Source organism: Pleurodeles waltl, chromosome 12, assembly GCF_031143425.1.
Source record: "Pleurodeles waltl isolate 20211129_DDA chromosome 12, aPleWal1.hap1.20221129, whole genome shotgun sequence".
In the NCBI taxonomy this organism is placed as follows: Eukaryota; Metazoa; Chordata; class Amphibia; order Caudata; family Salamandridae; genus Pleurodeles; species Pleurodeles waltl.
Genome location: NC_090451.1, coordinates 568,894,853 through 568,917,916, shown reverse-complemented (window position 1 = coordinate 568,917,916; position 23,064 = coordinate 568,894,853). Strand labels below are relative to the sequence as shown.

Here is a 23,064-nt window from a genome sequence, read left to right as displayed (position 1 = left end):
TTTCCCTATAAGCCATTTCTCAAATGCAGTGAGTGTTCCAGCTACTAGGGGCTTAACCGTTGGCTGCAGCACCCAGTGCCGGACCTGGTAGTAAGTCAATCTATCTGCTTCCGTTAAACCATAGGTCTCCCTCAACTGGTCAAAGGGAATAATACCATCTGTGTAGAATAGACTCCCCACCCTTCTACACCCACCATCATGCAGACGCTGAAAGCCCTCTGAATTCAGACTGGGGGCAAACTCAGGATTCGCACATATCGGTGTCATGGGGGAAGGGAAAGTTGTCAGTCCGCATCTGAACCCAATTGCATCCCATACCCAGAGAGTCGCGCCAGTGATAGGAGAGGAGTAAAGCCCTGTCGTTCTGTGCCTACGTCGCAGCCAAGGTTCCCTCAAAATATGGGACCCAGCGACCGCCTGGTCCAAGAAGCACCAGTGCTTCTCTGTTGACGGGCGACTCCATTCTACTAGAAAAAGCAACTGAGCCGCCTGGTGGTACTTTAACAGACAGGGCACCACCAGCCCCCCCTCTATCTTTAAACACCTCACTTTAAACAGATAATCAGAGGGATTCCGACCAGATACCATCGCTGCTATCGATGCTGCACGTCACCTTGACACTGACCAGACTTCGTGTTTCGACGGAGTTTGAGCTAGAGACCTCATTCCAAGGTAACAAGGGTTGTGGGCTCCTTCCAGGGACATGGCATTGGCATATTAGGTTGAACATACCAGCTCTCCTCTATGTAGAAGGTTAGGCCTATCAGAATAGGGTAATAGGACATATTATACACTCTATGTCTTTCTATGTTACTGCAAGATGGTGGGGGTGTTTATAATCATGACTCTTATTTTTACAGTTCTGTCTCTTGCACAGTTCATTATCCTACTCATGGCAGCCCATGCAACTTACAGCAGATTGCAGATTGTGTTGACTAAAAACGATTAAAACATTACTGCATCTTCGTTATTGCCTGTGTTTGGTTGAGACGTGATGTATCTGTGAGAAAGGGGTGATCTCCGTTTAACCACAACACTCACTAAGATGTCATACTCTTGAGTCCATGCGTAAAGGCTGCCACAAATCACCTTTGACTGTTTGGGTTTTCGGTGAGGTACTGCTAGTGAGCTGTAAAGATTGAGAATACAGTTGTGACTTGTTGCAGGATAGGTATAGTCACCTACAAACAAAAGTAATGTCACCCTTCAACCAGCAGTCTTGCCTAGAGCAAGAGTCCAACTACGACAGTGCAATACATGAAGGGTGCACTGCTGTGCAGTGTGTGCATGCTGTATGAATGCACTGGGTGAATGTGTGTCTGTGACTGGTACAATACATGGAGGGCCCTGGGCTCCATTCTGGGAGACCCAGTCCTGCACAGTGAAACATGAGTAGGTGGAGAGACAGGTTAGTGTATTGCGGCACTCTTGTAAGCTGGATGGGACACACGCTGAATAGGGAGGACCCAGGCTTCCCCTGCACACTACACAGGATGCTCTCCGATTCAGTGAGAGGTCACAAAGAAAGAGTGTAGGCACATCTAAGGAAGAAGATGGGACTCATAAAAGAATAATAAAGAGTAGGGTTGGGGCCCTGGGCTTTCCTTTTGACGCACATTTCACTGTGGCTGACACGCAGGTGCGAACTTTAGTCACTTCCATGGACCGTGTTGATGGGCTATCAGCTTTGGATTTATTCCCACTGTGAGAGAGCGCTTTCAAGAGGAAGAAGAGGGCGGTGACGCAGTCACTTCAAAAGAATTTTCCCCTCAACATAAACTTCAAAGACCCAGACTCTCAATCACATTTGGTGTCTGGAAATGGACTATGGGAAAGGGAGTTTGAGTCCCCAAAAAGTAGTCATATGCCAAGAAACCAGACAGGCTGGTGAGGAGGTGAAGCTCTGCAAGACTTCTGCTTGTGACGAGGACTGGGGCCTAAAGTCTGCTAGTCTCTTTGCTGGTTGAGGGGTCATTGCTCAGGAAACCCAAGACCACCTGCCCTGGAGCACCACTGCCTACCTGCTTGCCAAGACCAGTGTGCCCTGAGAGCAAGAGGAGAATGTTGGAGGGTGCCAGGTCCAGTGGGGAATCCTATTGAGTGGATTACCTTTGTGAGGTGTAAGGAAACAGCTGCTGCACCAACTGGGTTCTTGCCTGTGTGCAGGACAAAGTCGGCGAACCTGTATGCCAGGAGACAGCCACTGTGAAGCAAGCCACTGTGAACCCTTGGCTCAATGGGCCAGAGACCATGTGCAGCTAAGAATTGGCAACCCCATACACCAGGAGGGGCTGCTGTGCAGACATCTGCTTTGCCAAGCGGGTCAGTGCCCCTGTACAGTAGTGGCAGGGTAATCCCATACGGGGATTCATGGACCTAGCCAAAAGTGTGTGCTGTACCAGATAATTGTCGAAGGAGTGAGGATGCTGTGAGAACACCTTACTCATCTACCCCCAGAGTAGAGATCAGCACTGGGAACTTCTTGTTTTCTTCCCCTGTCTTGGGAGTGACCAAAAAGGCTTATCTGCAATGAAGAGCCGCTAGGAACCTCTGGTCGGTGCAGAAGTCCGACACCAAGCAAGGGAGATTGATATCAACGAGTGCAGCCTGCCTGGGCCGTGTACAGTGAGCACACCTAGACCAGCTGCTGTAACTCTAATGCCCATAGAGAGAGCGTTCTCAGGAACTCGGGACCCTCCGAACCTCCTGGTGCAGGTAAGTCTGAATACAGGCCTGTCAGCCCGAGGAGAACTTGCTGGCTAGAATAGTGCATCAATACAGGGCTGCTGACGCCTTCACAGTTGCTGTTTGGAAACAGCAACTCTGAAGGTGGCAGCGGACCTGTGTTCTACCACCATCAGAGTTGCTGTTCCCAATTGCTGTGTGTTCATGGCAGGCTGAGTTTCTAGTTTGCTGGAAGCTCCAAGTGTTTGTGCTCCATCAACAAAGGGAGCCTTTCCCCCAAAACTGCCAAGGGGGAACTGCTTGCAGCACATATAGGTCCCTCTTGTTTGAAGCAGTCACAGGTGGAACATCGCAGTGTTCCTGCAGGGGCATAGCATCCAGTACCTTTGTGCCCTTTGCATACATTAGTCTCTTAGGCGTCACGTCACAATCTGAGTCCGATATATCCAGTCCATTGTGACCTTCACTGCTGTTCACCAGATATCACTACTATCCTCCTCCAGCTATGACAACACGTCTCACTTTAGGCCTCCCTCAGCATCTTGGGCCCAGCTCACATCATGGCATTTGCCGGGATCTTCTCTCTGGGCCTGTCATGTGCTGAGCAGCCCCATGGGGCCTTGAGGCCCACTATCACCCCTGTTGTCCAGAAGCCTGAGTTCTGCAGCAGAAGCTGTATAGATCGGGTCAGCCCCAATCAGTTGCACTGCTTGGTCTCCAGTGCCACTCTGAGCCTCCACCTAGATGACCACTAGGCCAACCTGGTTTCAGGGCCCTGCAGCTTGCTGCCATCTTGTATGCCTGCACTCCCTCAATAACAGTCTGGATGGTTCGCTACCAACCACCACAGACCAGGCCTACACTTTGGGGGCTCCAAATGGTCACGGGCGTTCAGTGGATGCTGACAATATGAGGAGGGCAGCAAGGGTCTGGAGACATACAGCCACTTCATTCCCAAGCTAGACCACGCCCCAAATGCAGTCTCATTTTGAAGCACAGCATTGCACTGTGAAACATGAAACTTCAAGCCATTTCTTTAAGTTCAAATTATTAGTGAAACTGTTCCTATATGGTCATCTACAAAAAATTAGCGTGGCTTAGTTGATCATCATAATACTGTATGACTCACTGTAACACGTGCATTAGAGAAAGGCATGTTTTACTTGTCAACTCTCCCTTTCTTTAGTGGGTCTCACTAGCAAAAATGTTATTTCACAACTCTTTTTAAGTTATCCTTATCACCAATGAATTATTTTTTGTAATCCCCAGATCTTGCGTTCATCTTTACCCTCAGCACCCAGGGATCTTCCATTTCTTTAGTTCTTTGAAGCAGACCACTAATATTAAGAAACTAACAAAGGGGCACCAACAATGGCACAGGGTTATGAAAAAAAAAAGAAGCAACTATATTGTTGGCACAATGCCACAGGAGCACCAACACTAACATGGAAACACTGACATTGGTACAGGACAAAAAAGCAGTGACAGTAGGACAAGAGGAACATGGGGACACAGACACAGGGGCACTGGAAAAATGAACACTCTTGCTAGGACACTGACACAGGTAAATGAATACTGCCACTATCAACACTGAACCTGGAGTGCGGATACTAACTAGGGATCAGTGACACTGGAATGCTGACATGGAACACAAGGATACTGACAATAGAACACAATATGAGAACAGTAACATGAAACAACAAACAAGGACTCTAACACAGGGACACTCACTGAGGGGACATGAAACTAGCTAACTGATGTGGATACTGACTGAAAGTGCTGACACAACAACACTGTACCCTGGATCACAAACAATAGAACACCGACACAGGGGCGCCTATTATGGCATGCAGATATTGGCTCTGAATAATGACACAAACATTGACATGAGTTCCAACTTTGACACAAGAGTATCAGCACTGACACAGCACTACAAGCAATAACAATGTAACAGCAACACAAGGGCACGGAGACACTGATACAAACTAGGATTCTGCAACTGGAGTACCAACATTGACTTCCAGACAGTGACATTCGAACGCTAATAGAGATTGCACACATCGATGCTTGGACAATAGTGTGGGCAGTGACAATAAGCGACTGACTCAGAGACACTAGGATACAGATGATAAAGAACACACTTGGACACAAGACCTGGACAGGGACACTGACAAGGGCACCAACTGGGGTCCCGGCCTTTGGTTGCTGACAAGGGGACACAAAAACTGGGGAAGAATGACACCAACATAGGAACACAAGTGCGAATGCTTAAACTGAGACACAAACATAGTAACTAGGTACTGCAAAACTCCCAAGAGTTGTGATACAGCGCCACTGCATGGGTGCATACATAGTGGGAGAGAAAGGACACTGACAAACACCGAAACTAACATGGGGACATTGGCACAGAAGAATTAAGTATCTGTACAAGGACACTGATAATTGGATATGGATTGATGTGGCAATGGGGAAGAGTGACACTGATACTGGAACACTTACACAGAGAAACTATTAGAGGCCCAACAATATTCACTAATATTAGGGTACACTGGCAAAGGAATACTGACAAGTTCACAAACAATAAAGCTGAGGCCCTGAAAGAAGGGCACCAGGTTTGGGACACTGGCATAGAGTTCATATGACAGACAGATACTAACATAAAGAAGTGATACAATAATATGGCACAAGCATGAAGGCACTGATACTGGGTCGCATGCACTAGTGCATCAACTGTGACACATGGAACCTTCCCGTGGGGGCATCAATACTTGCACATGAATACCAAAAGGGTGACAATGACAGGACTACTGACACAGATACACTGACACATACACAGTGACACTAACACTGGACATTTGGAAGTCCATCACTGCCATCGTAGATACTATGAGACACCAAAATAATGGTGGCACTGGACAATGACAAAGAAATTGCTACTGGGACACCTACAAGAAGACACTTAACTGGCAAGGGGATGCTTGTGAACATTGTTACATCTCTACGGGGGCACTGAATTTGGACACTGATACAGGACCATTGTGACCTACCGTGACAATATGAGACTGGCACACAGGTAGATGGGCACAACGTCACTGACACTGGGACAAGAGGACAAAGGGATACCCAATGTATGGACACAAAGACTAGGACAAAAGAGAGACTGCGAGACCATGAACACTCAGACCACAGACATAAGAACAATGAAGTCCATGGACCAAACTAAAAGGGAATATTCTTTGACAGCCCTCAGCACCAAGAAGGTATAACATTGGCAAATGCTGCTCCTCAGCAAAAAGTCCAGCCTTTGTTGTTGTGATAAGGCAGTCTGTCAGTTTCCCACACAATGGCCTCTCGGACCTATCCAAATTAACCCTAACCCACATGCCTCAGCCAACATGAGTTAACAAAATACACCTTTCTGGTTTGCAGCACGGATGATGGCCAGACGGTTTCTGCTATAACAATGCCAATAAGGGGAGCTACAATCAGCATAGGACCGGTACTTAAGGAGGAGAAGAGGGTCTCTTTCCATCATTTGTTAAATCTTCTTTATCAATGAAACTGCACTGTCTTCTACCTCTCCACTCAATTTGGAAGCACTATAAAAGCAGCCACAGTGTAAAAGACAGCCCTAAGAGTGTCTCGACTCAAAATATATCGCTGCTACCTAGTACCAAGTCATGGGTTCCAAGTGCGCCTTATTTTGGAGAAAAAAAAATGAAGTGCAAGTGCCCAAAGTTTTTCTTAGGCGCTTACCAGTAGGACAATTTAGGATGTGTGTTAAAGGTTCTAAAGCAATGGCTCGGATGTGGCGGCCCGGCTAGTTAGTCCCTGCTTCAGGGATTAGTAGAAGCGCGTTCATCATTAGTGTCAGTTACTGAGCTGTGTCATCTCTCCCAACACCGTTATACCTGCCATATCTACATGTCCTACCAAACGTTCCATGAGGGTCTCTTTTAGGGGACCCATGTACATCCACTACGTGCTCAGTGACAGCGGGTCCATGACTGTGTACTCATAGCTATGTGCCAATGTGTACAGAGCTGTCCTTAAAACTCACTCAATTGTTATCTATGGTTTCTAGTAAAACGTGACTAGAAGATGCAGTAGTGGCCAATGGTCGCGAAAGGTGCCTAACGGAGAAGACACAAGATTCTGTATAACTGCATGTGTATGCTCTTCAGTTTTCATCAATTTCAGTGGTGCTTTCAATCCACCACTGGAAAGATTTCTTGGACATTCCCAAAGTTTCTTGCTTAATTTGCTTTAAAAGGCACAATTTCCTATCAATGATCGCAAACAGTCTTAAAGGTAGAATATTATTAACAATATACCTGCACATATACCGTGCCCGTTACAATCTCACTATAGTGTACTATTTTTAAAATATATTGTAGGGGACACTCCTGCCAAGCCCCAAGACCCTTAGCTGCATATCTAGAGAAACAATGTGGGGCTATTGGACGAAAAGTACAGGGGTTAAAAAAAAAAAACACAGGGTACCATAGTGGGATGGAAAATAGTGTACTGGGAACGGGAGTAAAGACAAATATACAATGGGAATGTGAAAAAGTAAAGAGAAAAGATAGAAAAGTAATAACATGAGATTCAGCAGAGAGATAGATACGTAACCTTTAATAGTAACAGTAAGAGAGCAGAACGGTGTGAAAAGGGACCATTTCTCCTACTGATAAAAAATGAGACCCCAGTAGTAAATCAATTATCTCACGATAAAGTGTCACTTGAAAAATCGCACGACACCGAAATGTCACCCTTTTAAAAATTCCAAACAATTGAGCGACACACATAAGCAAATGAAAATTTAGCATACCTGGTCCATTGGGGCGTTCCGAGCCTGCCCTGCTTGAGCAATACTCACTGCTAAACTCCGCCCTTCTCGAATCATGCACCTCAACCTGCACAGCCGTGTGTAAAGTACACCAACCCCGCCCCAAGTCAGTTCCATCAAGACATCCCAGAACAAAATATGTAAGGAAAAAATCACTTACATGGCGAGTGCTGGTCCCTTTCGCTCATGGAAATCACCAAGGACTCTTATACCCTTACTGCTTCGTTTTTATAGAAGAGGTTTTCCCTTCTCCTTTCAGGTCCTTTTCTTCCAGTGAGCGTGCCAGTCTCCCTTACAATAACCACATAACAAATACATATACAGACTCTACGTGAATTGAGCCCAACATCAATTATCTGTTATTAATCTTTTTGAGGCAGGGCGACATTTCTCCGCAAGTTCAGTACTTCCGGGTCGCATGGAAGCCAATCCCATGGCTGCTCATATTCCGAGGGTCGTCTGGAATCCGGAGGAACTGGTAATGTGTAAGTAGAATGGGGATTGGATCATTGTCGGTACCCAGGGGAATCCTAATGAGCCTCACAGAACTTCGATGTGCCCATTGGCCGTGGAGTCCTCGACTGCCTCGCTGTGATGTAAACACTGACCGAGCCAGTGTGTGCCCGAATTTCACGCCGTTCAGAGCGGACTTAACAGACCTCACCGTAAAACCTGGGCTGGGCGTTCAGAGGTGGTCTCGACTCGGACAGCCACCCGGTTCTTTTTGGGACAAGGAAGATGAGAACTGCGCTGTCGGATGAAAATGTGCAGTGTAGCTGTTCAGAGTAGGTCCTGTGCAATGACGCATACTATTAATTTCCTTCCATCCAGCAATGGGAATCTCATCAAGTGTGGACTGCCACTATTTTCCCGCTACCCCACCCACCTAGTATTACGTAGCATATACAGTGGGCTATGTTTTTTGGGAGGGTAGGCAGCAAATTGCTGCCAGCCCCTTCGCCTTACAATGAGCGTTTTGCACCGGTGAAATGTCCTTTTCTTTAAAAAAAAATAACAGTTGCTACCGACAGCTCCGCCTCGAGAAAACCAGGATCACAGTTCTGATTCTGCCGTTCAAACGTGGATGGGCAGAACGTAATATTTTGAGTACTTTTCCTCTTTCTACTTTTTCAATTAGTTAATTGAGATTTTTTGTGGGAAATGTTAACTCGATTCTGTGTTTTTTCTACCTTCGTTTGAATACCACACAAAAGTTATAGTTATATCATTTTGCTTTTATTCCTGTTTTTTTAAATAGTTTTAATAATACACAATCCTGTAATCCACCTTCAAATAGAAAATTTGAAAACAGCCATGCTGTTAAATGATTCCCCTGGTTAAGCCCAAAAAAGTACATTTACCACGATGTTGTGTGTATGATTATACTTTGAAAAACTGTGTCAGCTTGTCCTGATGTTCCAAGTAAGCCACCTAACATTGATCTTAATCAGTTTAATATATCGAGCCTATGAGCCCTTTTTAGGTCGAGCATATCACATGTATGTATCTGGGCTTTTAACCACGCCCACCGCACGCCCATCACTATCACTTGTGTATGGGCTTGCCTTTTGCTGAAGCAGGTTTCTTAATTAGAAATTATTAATGAATGTTTATGTATTTTGCATAATTGAATTATGTAGAAAATGAAATAACGTAGAAAATTAGTACACACCTTTGAAAATGTAACCTCAGGGAATGGCCACCAGTGTTCAAGAAATGTACTAATTAATGATTAATACATGAATAATGTAGTAAAATGTCATATTAAGGGTTATGAAATTATGCTTTAGCTTACTAATTGTAGGCCTTAACTTAGGGAGTGTCTTGGCCTAGTTTGCCACGCCTCATGCAGAAGCTGTACTTCTTAGCAGTTTAGTAAAATGCTGATGAAGTGAATTAAACTATGAAAAGTCCATTGTCTTATTAAAAGTGCTTAACCAAAGCTTTCTGTGGGACTCGCCGGACAGGAGATGAAGTCTCTAATAATGTATTGACTTGTGTGTGAGATGTACTTTCCAGGACGCGAACAATGAAGACACAGACTGGAGAGGAAGATGCAACAAATTTGTTACCTGACGAGCCGGTTGATGAGGACATCATAAAGTGAACCAATCAACTTCGTGTGAAGAAAGAAATATTAGAATTCATAGATTTGGTATAGAAATATTATTGGATAAAGTAATAACGTACAATTGACTGACCAATAGGGAATTATGGGATAGCTTAGGTGACTTTGACATAACAACGAGACAGAGGAGAATTAGACGATGAGGCCAGAGATCTAGAGTGACGTTGGAAGAAGAAGAGATACAAGATTTTGTCATTGGGCTCTTACTCACTGACTGAGAGCCTGATGCTTTGCTGATCGATTGGTGACCTGAGGACGAAGACTGATTTTGCTTGCTGACCAATACAGTAGATAGGTAGGTATGACAATGTTACTAAATTGCATTTTTTTTGCCTTTTCTTTCTAGGTATCAACTGCGCTATTTTGATAGATCCATAGCTAGATGTTTGCTAAATGTATGTTTAAATTGTTTTGCATGAAGCCCAACATGCTGATGCTAATCTGGGTTAGATGAGGGTATTCACATGACGACTGACGAATTACAGGGACTAATGTTTTGATGAATTATCTTGCTCACATTCTATGTATGCTGTATCCTTGTTGCAGCTGACTCTGCTATTTATTTGCACCATTGCCTTAGAATGTGTTGTGATTCAAGCCTTGATTAGATTGCGTTTCTTTCGCCGCTTTAGTCAACCAGTATAGTTTTTATATGTGTTTCATTTGATATTGAGATCAATCTACATGACTTTAGCATTGTTAATATAAGGGAAATAAAATTACTAAACTTTACTAAAGGTGTGGTTCTTCATGGCTGAAAGGTCATGGTGCGTAATACTTACTGACTCCATTGATTATTGATTGTGTCTAATTATTGATTAATGTGTATTGATTATTGTTCATGAAATTGAGCTATTGCAAGAACATCTTAAACGAGTTAAAAGGTTCATCAACCTATTCGCGTCCCCTTGTAAGTTTACTTATTAAGGTGAGACGCGTTAACAGTTATGGTAGCAGAGGATGGTTTATCTCTTTAAGAGCTTGTCATAAGTGTGCGGTATACGCTGTTAACAGTTGTGGTAAAGAGACAGATGATTTTTCTCTTTAGGAGCTCGCCATAGAAGTTTGATGCGGAATGACAGGTGTTGACAGTCATTAAGAATTCAGTATTTTTAGGATTTGGATTTTGTTTTTCCAAATGATAATCGGAGAGAAAATGATGTCCCCTTAAGCCTAGAAATGATTTTCACAGATCCTGGATCCTGCTATTGGTGTTGGGTATGTTCCTGGCATTCTAGTGATAGAGTGAGAGAGAGAGGTTGCGCTTGCACGGCTTATGCAAATCGCAGGTGGATTGTGACGTATGTGAGAATTTAGGGAGTTTGCGTACTCCAAATGAAGTTTTAATTGGAGTATGCGCACTCCGCAGTGTGAAAGTAGGGAAGTCTTTGAACTTGACGTGTGTGGCGCTTTGTGCTAAAAAATTGTCCACGTGGTTGTTGATGTATGGACCCTGCGTGGTCTAAGACTCCGGAGTATATTGAAAAGTGTGTGAGACACTTGGTTATATGTTGTAATTTGTCTGGTTTAGTAGGTTGATTGGGCGTGGTCAACAGGTCAGCATGTGATTTAAAGTGGGCAAGAGGGAATTTCGACTGAGAATTGGCGAGTCCTATGTTCACCAGGACAGACCCATTGATCAGTTGAAAGTAAAATGTGTGGGTCGAATTTTGCTTGCGAATCTGGCAGACCGAGAAAGAGGAACAGCTGCATGAGTGAAAGGGCCATCAGTGAAAATCCGTAAGGTTTCTGAAGCAATTGTGTTATCTTTCCTGTGGTAAACCAGCAGGTTTGTTTTGGTTTTTGATTAGTGCTCGCAATATTTCGCATTAGTTTTGAGTGGATTGGAGTTAGGAGGACAAGCTCCTAGACTTTGTCAGCCGCAGTGCGTGTGAGTGTGACGTCATTGGAGCCACAGTGGGATAGGTTGGTTATTGAGAAGGGTCGCTCACGGATTGGCAGCCGTCCGTGAGAAGCCATTGGTTGAAAACGTGGGTGAAAGGAATCTTGGGAGTAAAAGTCATTTTCTGATTTGATTCAAGTAAACAAAAGTGGAAAAGATGAAGTTTTTCAAGGTGTTGAAAAGTGCCCTAAGGGGAGATACGTACATTAGAGCAAGTGTAGGGGAGCCCTCTTCTCCAAAGGGTACACTGGCTTATGTTGTAATGGAAGAACAAGGTGTTGCCCCATGTCTTTGGTTAAAGCAATAGTGCAAGTTGATAGAGAAAAATGGGAGCTTAGCGTTTCCCAATAATGGGACATTTAAAGTGAGGCTTTTGGAGAAAATTGCGGATGGCGCTATATGAATCGAAGCCCCTTCCGAGACCAGCACAGTTTGAGGCATTAGCAGTTTGGAGCTGGTAGCTAGACAACAACAGCAAATGAGATTTGAGAAAAGAATAAGAAGGGTAGAGAAGACTTTAGCGGAAGCGAGATGGGATTGGGAACAGAAGAAATGAAGATCAGTGACATTGCAGGATGCTAAGTTGTTTCCAGCGATTACGCTGAGGCATGAGACGGAAGGAAAGAAAGTGACTAGAAAGACTAGTAAAAGTCCATATGAGAGTAAGGAAGCAAGAAGGTCTTCCGTAGTGGAGGAGGAATCATATGCTGAAGATCTTGTTACACAGATACTGAGAGACCGACCACCACCGTATACGGGTCATGAGAGTGGTTTGAGTACTACTGTTGACCCGAAAGCCCTGGCACAGGCAGCGGGGACAGGGAGTCCGGTACAGGTTAATGCCAATCTGACACTGGAGTGGTGCAAAGTAGTTCTAATGTGTTGACTACTCCTGTAGTTCATGCACAGATGCAGCCACCACAGATACAGAGAATTTATCCTGATATGCCTATTCTAGAGACAACTTCGAATTTAGTGGTGCCTACGGAGCAGGTGGTTCCGAGACCAATGTTGGTCCACTGAGCCGACTCCAAATTTGTTGCTGCAAGTGCAGCCACAGGTGATGCCAAGATTTACGCCATTGACAAGGACTCAGTCAGACTTGACTCCAGTAGTGAATCAAAGTGTAGGAGTTACTCTCCCACAGAGTATAGGTGCAGAGCACCCCAGATGCAATATCGCTGCCGATTACTGTTGGTCCAGCGGTACCTTTACTTGCACAAAAGAAACCGCTTATGAGTGAACAGGGAGCAATGTCTCAGAGTCTAATGAGGAGGGGACCAAGTAAACAAGTTCAGGTAGTCTCTTCTGTGGGTCAGACTTTTGATGGATCGAGATCTGTGTTAGATCTTAGTCCACTTGTTGCATTACCAGATGCTGTGACTGGACCAAATGCAGGTCAGAGCTTGAAATTATTGACACCGCAGACAAAGAGTGCAGTAGTACAGCAGGTACCACCGGTCCAAGCGAATAACATTTCTTTACTAGGACTAACCGCTCAGCAGTTAACTGAATGGTTAGACAAGCTGAATACCCCACAGAATGCTTCGAAGGGAGAAGAGCAATTGAATTGTGTCAGATTAAGCATGGAAGCGGGTGAACTTGTTGAGGGGACAATGGGGGTGAATAGATTAGAATCCTACACAGAAGCAGAATTGAGATACTTGTGCCCAAAGATTACGTGAGAGATGGGCAAGGTTCATCAGAGATTGGCAGAGAAGCTTGGCATAGAAATCAAAAAGACATAGCATTTAAATAGGAGTTACAGATTAGATTTTGAGGCAAAAGATTTTGAACACGTGAGGTCAGCCTGGATGAAGGCGCACCTTAAAGAATTATTGCAGAGTGCTCAGGTTTGGGGAGCATTGGAGAAATGGGAAGGCAGATGGGTTAAGAAAAGAGACAAGAGGAAAAGAGATTCTTTAGAAGTAACTGAGAATGTTCAACAGGACAAGGATCTGGTGAAGATTCTACCAATGAGGGAAATCCCAGGGGGAAATTTTGTTTATGTTCCTTGGAGTAGGATTGACAATTTGTCATTTACGAATGATTACCCAAAATTGAGAGAGAAGCCAGTAGAGTGGTACCAGCAGACAGACAGATTTGTGAAGCTCACGAAGTGTTTGCGGGAGGACTTGAACACCTTACTGGAGATAGTGGTTCCAGCTGACTTGTGGGTTGAGTGTAAGAGAGCTGTAGATTGGCCAACAAGTGAACCGGAGAGAGTTAAGGGTACAGGTGCACCGTCTCCTGAGGTAATGAAATATTACTATAAGGTGATTGAGATTCTGAAAACAAGGATTTTGCCCAAGAATATTTATTGGCAGAGGATTGACAGGACAGTGCAGGAAGTAAAGGAGTCGATACATGTACACTATGAGAGATTGTTGAAGGCATTCAAGGAGTATAGTGGCAAGGAAGCAATTGAGCCAAAAGATATGCTGCATTTTATGTTCAGGTTTGTGGAAGGATTGAGACCTGAAATAGGTCAGATTAAGAGTCATTTAATTTGCTGGCAAGCAAAGCCGATCGATGAGGTGTTGCAGTATGCGAAACACTGTAGTGATGAGATTGAGTTGATGCAGAAAAAGCTGAAAGAGAAGGCAATGGTGAAGCAGATTAAGGCAGCTCAAATAGGAGTGCAAGGGAATTTTGTGCAGCAGATGCCGCATGGAAATGTCATGTTTTAGTCTCAGATGAGAGGTTGGGGTCGTCGAGGCAATATGAATCGGGGTCCATATTTAAATACTGTAGTGGTTCAGAATGATGTACAAGGAATGAAGAAGCTATTGCTTTGTCACATTTGCGGAGCCGTGCGACACTGGAAGCGGGAGTGTCCGATGATGGTACAGGAGGGTGTTGTTCAGCAAGGTAATGACATCGCTACATTTCAGAATGCAAGAGGACCAAGATTAAGAGGTCCAAATCCAAATTTTCAGAATAGTGTAAATCAAGTGCAGAGTTTTCAGCCCAAGCAGCAGGTGCAAATGCCCTGTGCACAAGTGTCACAGTTACAGCCAATGCAGCAGCAGGTTCCTATGGTACCTAGACAGCAAATGCAGATACCTCAAGCCCCGATGGAGCAGCAGCAGATGATGCTTTCTCAACAGGTCACAGACAAGAGAGAAGTAGTAACACAGTGCACCAATTCCGGTTACACAGTGAGAATGAAATAAATGGTGAATGGATAAGCGATAGTTCAGATGAGGAGCCATGTGTGCTTGCGACTTTAGAAGTAGATCGGAGAGGACCCTATGTGAGGGGAAAGGTTATGGGTCACAGAGTTTCATTCTTGGTGGACACAGGAGCTACCTGCTCTATCGTAAGAAGTGCAGAGGTCCCGAATATGCCCCTTTCAGGTCGAGTGGTTCAGGTTGTGGGGGTAGCAAACCAGTATTTGACAAACCCGGTTACAGATCCAGTGCAAGTTGAGATTGGGAACTTCAGGGACTACATAAATTAGTCTGTGATTCGAGTCCAGTATCCCTACTGGCAAGGGACTTGTTGTGTAAGACAAAGTGTTTGATTACTTGTTCGAACAATGGAATTGAGATCCAGACAATTAGTGATGATGAGGAAGACCCAGCCTCAGAAACTGAGTGTGGAACTACAAATGAGGAGTACCCCTTTGATTTAGTTTTCCCCAATGTTCACAGTGAAAGAGCTTCATTGTGATTTGCACGGAACATTACAAGAGAACGTGTGGGAATTGACAGGAAAGGAAGTAGGGTTGATCAAAGGAGTGGAGCCAATTGAGGTTACTTTGAAGCCGAATGTAGTGTTTCCGCAGCTTCCACAGTATAACATGCCACAGGATGTCCTAATGAAAGTGGCCCGATAATTGCAGATTTTGTAAAGCAGAGAGTGCTAAAAGAGGTATTGAGCAGCCCATGTAATTCACTGATAATGGGTTTAAAGAAGTCATGTGGGAAGGTTCGAATTGTTCAGGATTTGAGAAAAATAAATGAGATTGTGGTCAAGTGCTACCCTATAGTGCCTAATCCAGCCGTGATAATGTTCCAGATTCCATGTGATGCAGAGTGGTTTACAGTCATTGATTTGTCACAGGCATTCTTTTCTGTGCCCCTTCATGAGGATAGCCAATTTCTCTTTTGTTTCAGATTTTTGGATAATGGTTATTGCTGGTGCAGGCTTCCTCAACGGTACACAGAATCACCTTCCTTGTTTAACCAGATCTTGAAAAAGAATTTGGAGTCATTAGAATTGCTTTTCCAGTCGACTCTGGTACAATAAATTGATGACTTATTGATTGCGTCCAGGACTAGGGACGAGTGTAAGTATGGCTCGATTGCCGTGTTGAACCATTTGGGAAAATATGGTCATAAAGTGTCACCACTGAAATTGCAGTACTGCCAGAAGGTAGTGAAATATTTGGGTCACCAGATTGAGAAAGGGTCGAGGAAAGTATCCAGGGAGAGGATTACAATGATACTGCAGATAGGTCCCCCGACTACACAGAGAGATGTCGGGATGTTCCTGGGAATGGTGGGCTAATGTCGACAATAGATCCCGCATTTTTCAGAGATTTCAAAACCATTGCATAAGCTGACTCATAAGGAAGTCACTGATCCATAGTGCTAGACCAGGATGAAATAAGAACGTTCACTGAGTGGAGAGAGAGTTTATGCAGAGCTCCAGCATTGGATATGCCAGACTACACGAAACCTTTCACATTGTTTTGTCACAAGCTTAATGCATGTTCATTGTCCGTCTTGACTCAGGTCTATGGAGGTGCTCATCGCCCCGTAGCATATTTTTCAGCTACTTTGGACCCAGTTGCAGCAGCCTTACCAGGTTGTTTGCGTGCAGTTGCCGCAGTTGGTCAGAGTCTTTCACAGTGTGAAGGAGTGTTGATGGGATATCCCCTGACTGTAATGGTCCCTCACTCAATTGCAATTTTACTGACAGGGATGAAAACCCAATACTTGACTGGTGCTAGGTTGATAAGGTATGAGACGAGTATTTTGGGTGCACCAAATGTGACACTGAAAAGATGTACAGTGCTGAACCCGGCAACTTTACTTCCAAGTGAAACTACTGAAATTGAGAAAGAGGAAGATGTTGAACATGATTGTCTCAAAGTAACTGAGTTGTGTACAAAGCCGAGACCTGACGTTAGAGATACACGATTGTAAGAGAATGATCAAATTGATTTTGTTGATGGTTCCATATAAGAGACAGCACAGAGACACTGAGAGCAAGATATGCTGTGTGCACAATTATAGGTACCTTAGAAGCTTCCTGGTTTCAAGGAGTGTATTCTGCCCAGGTAGCTGAACTGGTCGCTCTTACTAGGGCATGCCATGTTTCTGCTCAATTGAGAGTCACTATCTACACGGATAGCCAATATGGATTCGGAATAGTTCATGATTTTGGTCAATTGTGGTTGCAGAGAGTTTTCCTGACCTCTTCTGGAACACCAGCGAGAAATAGTGAAGGAGTAAATGAACTCCTATATGCAATTCAATTACCTGAAGAGATTGCCATGGTAAAATGCAGTGCACATCTAAAGTCGCAGGACTATGTGTCATTGGGGAATGGATATGCAGATCAAGTCGCAAGGTTTTGCGCATTGAACTGCATATCGTTCAAGGACAAGTGGGAATTGTTACCCGAAGAAGACACCACATGTACGAGTTATGCAAGTGATACTTTGGAAGAGTTAAAATCATTACAGAGTAATGCAGACAAGGAGGAGAAACGTTCATGGAGTAAACTGAAATGTGTTCAAAGACAGGATGAATTGTGGGTTTCTGAAGAGGTCCAAATGGTTTTGTCAAACAGCCTGTTGTCTCAAATGGCAACGTACTATCATGGTCGGGCACACATTAAGAGGGATGCCATGGTACATCTGTTCAAAATTGATTGGTTTAACCCCAAGTTTAGACAAGCTGCTGAAGCAGTATGCCATTGTTGTGTCATTTGTCAGCAATTAAATGCGGGGAAGGGGACAGTGGTTAATTTGAGCCACATTGGGAAAGCAGGAGGTCCATTCAGCAGAATGCAACTGGATTTTATTGAGATACCTGTGTATGGAGGTTTGAGATATGTGTTGGTGATTGTTTGCATCTTTAGTCATTGGATTCAAGTGTACCCTACACAAAAAAATGATAGCCTCACAGTAGCGAAACTGCTGCTTATAGAGCTGATACCGCGCTTCGGATTTCTGATCTGTTTAGAATCAAATAGGGGAAGTCACTTCAATAATGAAGTGATTAAGTTACTATGTGCAGCATTGAACACTGAGCAGAAGTTGCATTGTAGTTACCGCCCGAAGCTTCAGGACAAGTGGAGCAGATGAATGGTACCCTGAAGTCAAGAATTGCAAAGATGTGTGCAGCTACGAATCTGAAATGGCCTGGCACATTGCCTTTGGTGTTGATGTCAATGAGAAACACACCTGATAGGAAGACAGGCTTGTGGCTCCATGAGCTCCTCATAGGCAGAGCAATGAGTTTGCCAGCAGTACCAGCAAATGCAGTTGTCAACATTACAGATGATGTGGTGTTGGATTACTGCAAAGGTCTGGCTGATTTAGTCCGCTCTGTCTTTCAGCAGGTGGAGACCGCCACACTGCCACCGATCCATGACCCAGGGCACAACCTGAGACTGGGTTGTTGTCTGGAAACTTGTAAGAAAGACGTGTTTGGAGCTACTTTGGAAGGGACCGTACCAGGTGGTATTAACGACTACGACAGCTGTGAAGTGTGCTGGGATTCTGAACTGGATTCACGCGAGTCACACAAAGAAAGTGGCATGTCCACTGGATCCTGAAGAGGTGTTGTTGAGAATACCAACAATAGTGAGACAGATCACAGCACCAGAAAAAGATCCAAGAGGAACTGAGACTGAAACTGAGCTTGTTGTGGACGGTTCAGTTACACCTGTGAGAGATGAGGGTGGAGACTTCCAGGAGAATATCGGAGAACCTATCACAACTGAAACTGCAGGAGAGCCTAGTCAGAGGAGGGTTCTCCTAGAAGTAGACGATTCTGAGGGATGAGCAGAGCACGTTCCAGACCCAGAAAGGGAAGGAGTTGAGGTGGATCAAAGTCAAGGAGATCTAACTCCTCCTGAACCGGTTGCAGGTCCGTCAAGAGAAAACACCACAGAGAAAGACAAGGGTTCGAGTTCAATCTTGAAGAGAATACTGACAGAAGGTTCGTTGAAATGAGATAAGTGGCCGAATTTGCAAGTGGAGAAAAGGAAAGAGGTGGTTGTTGAACCAACAATAGAGGAAGAAGTAGATACTACGAGGAAAGAGGAACTAAGTGAAGGAGATCAAAAGTTGAAAAGAAAGAGAATAGCAAGTCAGAGATACGCAGGTCCTGAGTGGGCGTATGCAACTACAAACGAATGGCAACAAGAGTTTGTCTTTTTCTTTTGATATGGAAGGTCAGAGTCAATATTTTGATGTGACATGAAGAAAGTTGAAGAACTGAACTGTTGAAACAATCTGAGAAATATTTTTGAGAAAGAGACTGTTGAAAGTAACCGGAAAAGACACTGATAACCTGATTTGACTTTTGAAACCTGATTTTGACAAGCTGCTAACCAAATTTGATAAGGAAGAAGGGTTCCTGGAAGTGAAACTGAACTGCTGAAAGAAGAATTGTCTATTTTGATTTTTTCTGCAAGTTTTTCTAAGTTATTTCTGCTTTCTGATTCTTTACAGATCATGGCTGATGTAGACATGCAGGTTAGAGATGCTAGGCGCTGTAAAAATATGAGCATTGGTTTGGAAATTATGTGTGGGATGTTGCTTTTAGTATTAATTGTGGGTATGTCTGTTCTTGATGCAAAAGGAGCTAATCATACTTCTGTTTTTGAGAATACTCCATTAACGGCTTTAGAGAGTGTTAAACTAGATGAGAAGTATTTGCATGATTATACTAATGCGCAGGGAGAACTTTCTTATTTCGCTTATTGAGTGAGTATGTTGAGACGATGGATGCGAAGAATTGTCTTGTGTGTATGCAGATTCCTTCATCAGTCGAGAAAGGAGTCACCTATCATAGTCTTCCACTAGCATACAGGATAAGTTGTAGTCTGCTACTAACAAGGTTCTATAACCAGGAGAATATTCAGTGTTTCTATTCTAATCATGATGTTGTCTTTTCATTTGTTCCTATCATTAGGTCTTTGAGTAGAGTAGCGAAAGATAATGACATAGGCCCACATTATGAACATGGCGGAAAACCCCGCCGTGTTTATGCTGGCAGCCTGTTGAGGACCCCACTGGCCCAATAAACAACATTCCGCTGGGCCGGACATGGAGCCGTTGTCAATACTGCAGTGCGGTGGGTGCAGCAGGCACCCGTCGCACAAATCACTGCCTATAAATCGGGCAGTGACCTGTGCAACAGGGCTGTGCACGGGGGCCCCTGCACTGCCCATGCCAAGTGCATGGGCAGTGCAGGGGTCCACAGGGGGGCCCAGGAGCACCCCTTCTGCCAGCCTTTTCCTGGCGGGTGAAACTGCCAGGGAATGGCTGGCGGAACACGGGTTCTTTATCTGGAGGGCAGCGCCACTTGCAGCGCGGCTCTGTCGGATGAAGAATTCTGCCATCGTCAGGCTGCCTGGCGCGGTAGCCTGGCGGTGGTGGAGGGCCACCTGTGGCGGTCCCCACTGTGTTTATTATGTGGCTTCGAGACCGCCATGCTGGTGTCAGAAATTTCTGCCAGCGGCGGCATGGCAGTCTCAACCTCCAAGTTCATAATGACCCCCATAGTGTTAGTTAGAGGATTCTTTGAACCTAGATTGACGTTTGGCACAGCTTATGCGCACAAGAACAACTTAACATGCTTGCTTACACCTTTAGAGAAAAGCTTCTTAGATCATACTGATGACAAAAGAAAGACGCTAAAAGAGAAATTAGAGAAAGGCTTATAGAAAAGGACTTACAAGAATGATTATGCTTCTAGTGCAATTAAAACGCAAGGGAAATTAGCTTTGGATGCACTACACGTATATATAGGCCTAAGTTGCACACTGACACTTTATTTGTGGGGACGAGTGAATATAGGCATGTGTTTCTGTTTCAGAGTAAATGGACATTTATGTTGAATAGGCAGGACTTTGTGATTCCAGGGATCTATTATATTTGTGGACTTAATGCTTATTACTGTCTTCCAAGAGGATGGCATGGGACATGTTATTTGGGGATAGTCTTCCCAAAGATTTATCAGATGGAGGATTTGAAAAAGTTTCCAAAATTGACTGAATAACATCATAAGAGACAGAGGAGGGAGTCCTCTTGTGCTATAGTGGGAGATATATTTGGTGCGGTGATTCCTTCAGTGGGAGTCATCCTGAATTCGATCAAGTTTCGAAAGTTGTCTACTATTGTGGATAACATGCTGACAAATTTTTCAGGGTCTATTCTCCTGATAGATACTGAATTTGCTGCGGATAGAGCTATGACTCTTCAAAATCGTCTTGCTTTAGACATTCTTTTAGTGAAGGATGGCGGAGTCTGTAAAATGATTAACTCCAGGCATTGCTGCTCATACATTCCAACAATAGTAAAGAGATAAGAGACGTACTTAGTAATTTGACTAATGCAAGTAGTGATTTGAAGGAATTGAAGGAACCATGTGTTTGGGAAAAGGTTGGTAAGGGGTTTGCTTCAGTGAAAAATTTGGCTCAGTAGCATTTGGAATGGGGTGCTACTAAAAATAATACAGGGAACTCTAATTGTCGTGGGTTGTCTACTAGGAATATGGGGATTATGCAAATTATCTAAAAAGATTAAATTGAAAAAAGTCTAAGAGTAATCAAAGGAGGGAAGAAAAAAGAAAAAATGTACAGGGAAAATTCAAGGAGAAGACAACATTTTGAAGAAATAGAGTTGTAAAAGTTGTGGGTGGTATTTGGTGTGTTGATACATTTAGTCAACAGAGGAGGGATTGCTGAAGCAGGTGTCTTTATTAGAAATTATTAATGAATGTTTATGTATTTTGAATAATTGAATTATGTAGAAAATGAAATAACGTAGAAAATTAGTACATACGTTTGAAAATGTGACCTCTGAGAATGGCCCGAGTGTTCACGAAATGTACTAATTAATGATTAATACTGATGAAATATTGAAAATGTATTAGAATAATGTAGAAATATGTCATAATAAGGGTTATGAAATTATGCTTTAGCTTACTAATTGTAGGTCTTAACTTAGCGAGTGTGTTGCCCTAGCTTGCCAGGCCTCATGCAGAAGTTGTATTTCTTAGCGGTTTAGTAAAATGCTGATGAAGTGAATTAAACTGTGAAAAGTCCATTGTCTTATTAAAAGTGCTTAACCAAAGCTTTCTGTGGGAATCGACAGACAGGAGATGAAGTCTCTAATAATGTATCGACTTGTGTGTAATGTGTGTGAGATGTACTTTTCCAAGAGGCGAACAATGAAGACACAGACTGGAGAGGAAGATGCAACAAATTTGTTACCTGACGAGCCGGATAATGAGGACATCGTAAAGTGGAATCAGTCAACTTCGTGTGAAGAGAGAAATCTTAGAATTCATATATTTGGTATAGAAATATTATTGGATAAAGTAATAATGTACGATTGACTGACCAATAGGGAATTAAGGGATAGTTTAGGTGACTTTGATATTACAACGCGACAGAGGAGAATTAGACAGAAGATGAGGCCAGAGATCTAGAGTGACTTTGGAAGAAGAAGAGATTCTAGATTTTATCATTGGGCTCATACTCACTGACTGAGAGCCTATTGCTTTGCTGATCGATTGATGACCTGAGGATGAAGACTGATTCTGCTTGCTGAACCCTACAATGGATATGTAGATATGACAATGTGACTTAAGTGTTTTTTTTTGCCTTTTCTTTATAGGTACCAACTGCTCTGTTTTGATAGATCCATACATATCTAGATGTTTGCTAAATTTACATTTAAATTGTTTTGCATGAAGCCCAACATACTGATGCTAATCTGGGTTAGATCAGGGTATTCACAAGACGACTGACGAATTACAGAGACTAATGTTTTGACAAATTATCTTGCTGAAATTCTATGTATGCCATATCCTTGTTGCAGCTGACTCTGCTGTTGATTTGCACCGTTGCCTTAGAATGTGTCATGATTCAAGCCTTGATTACATTGCATTTCATTCACCGCTTTGGTCAACCAGTATTGTTTTTATATGTGTTTCATTTGATATTGAGATTAATCTACATGACTTTAGCATTGTTAATATAAGGGAAATAACTTTACTAAAGGTGTGGTTATTAACCCTTTAAATGCGGGCGTCGGCCCCTGGCCGACGCCCGCACTACCTCCCTGGTGCGGGTCACGACCAGTGGCCGACACCAGGGAGGGGGTTAATAAATCCTCGGGTGCGTGGCACCCGAGGATTTTCTTTTTTCTTTTTTGTTCCCTGGGAGACACGGGAGCTCTTCTGTGTCTCCCCCCGCCCTCATCAATGTGGATTTCCCCATCGGAGCGGGAAAACGGCCACAAAC

The 23,064-nt window shown here is 43.7% G+C and overlaps 1 protein-coding gene across 2 annotated transcripts in view; it reads right to left on the bottom strand.

The window, feature by feature from the left end:
* RIPOR1 (RHO family interacting cell polarization regulator 1) overlaps positions 1-7,973 on the bottom strand; it is a 1,174,702-nt gene extending 1,166,729 nt beyond the window's left edge. The window contains exon 1 of one of the 2 annotated variants that reach the window (XM_069217674.1): positions 7,695-7,973. The gene's annotated coding sequence lies outside the window, so the exon portion shown is untranslated. Of the gene's footprint in view, positions 1-7,516; positions 7,572-7,694 lie in introns of those variants that run through there. The other variant, XM_069217675.1, reaches the window with a different exon arrangement.
* Between the last annotated feature and the right edge of the window lie 15,091 nt (positions 7,974-23,064).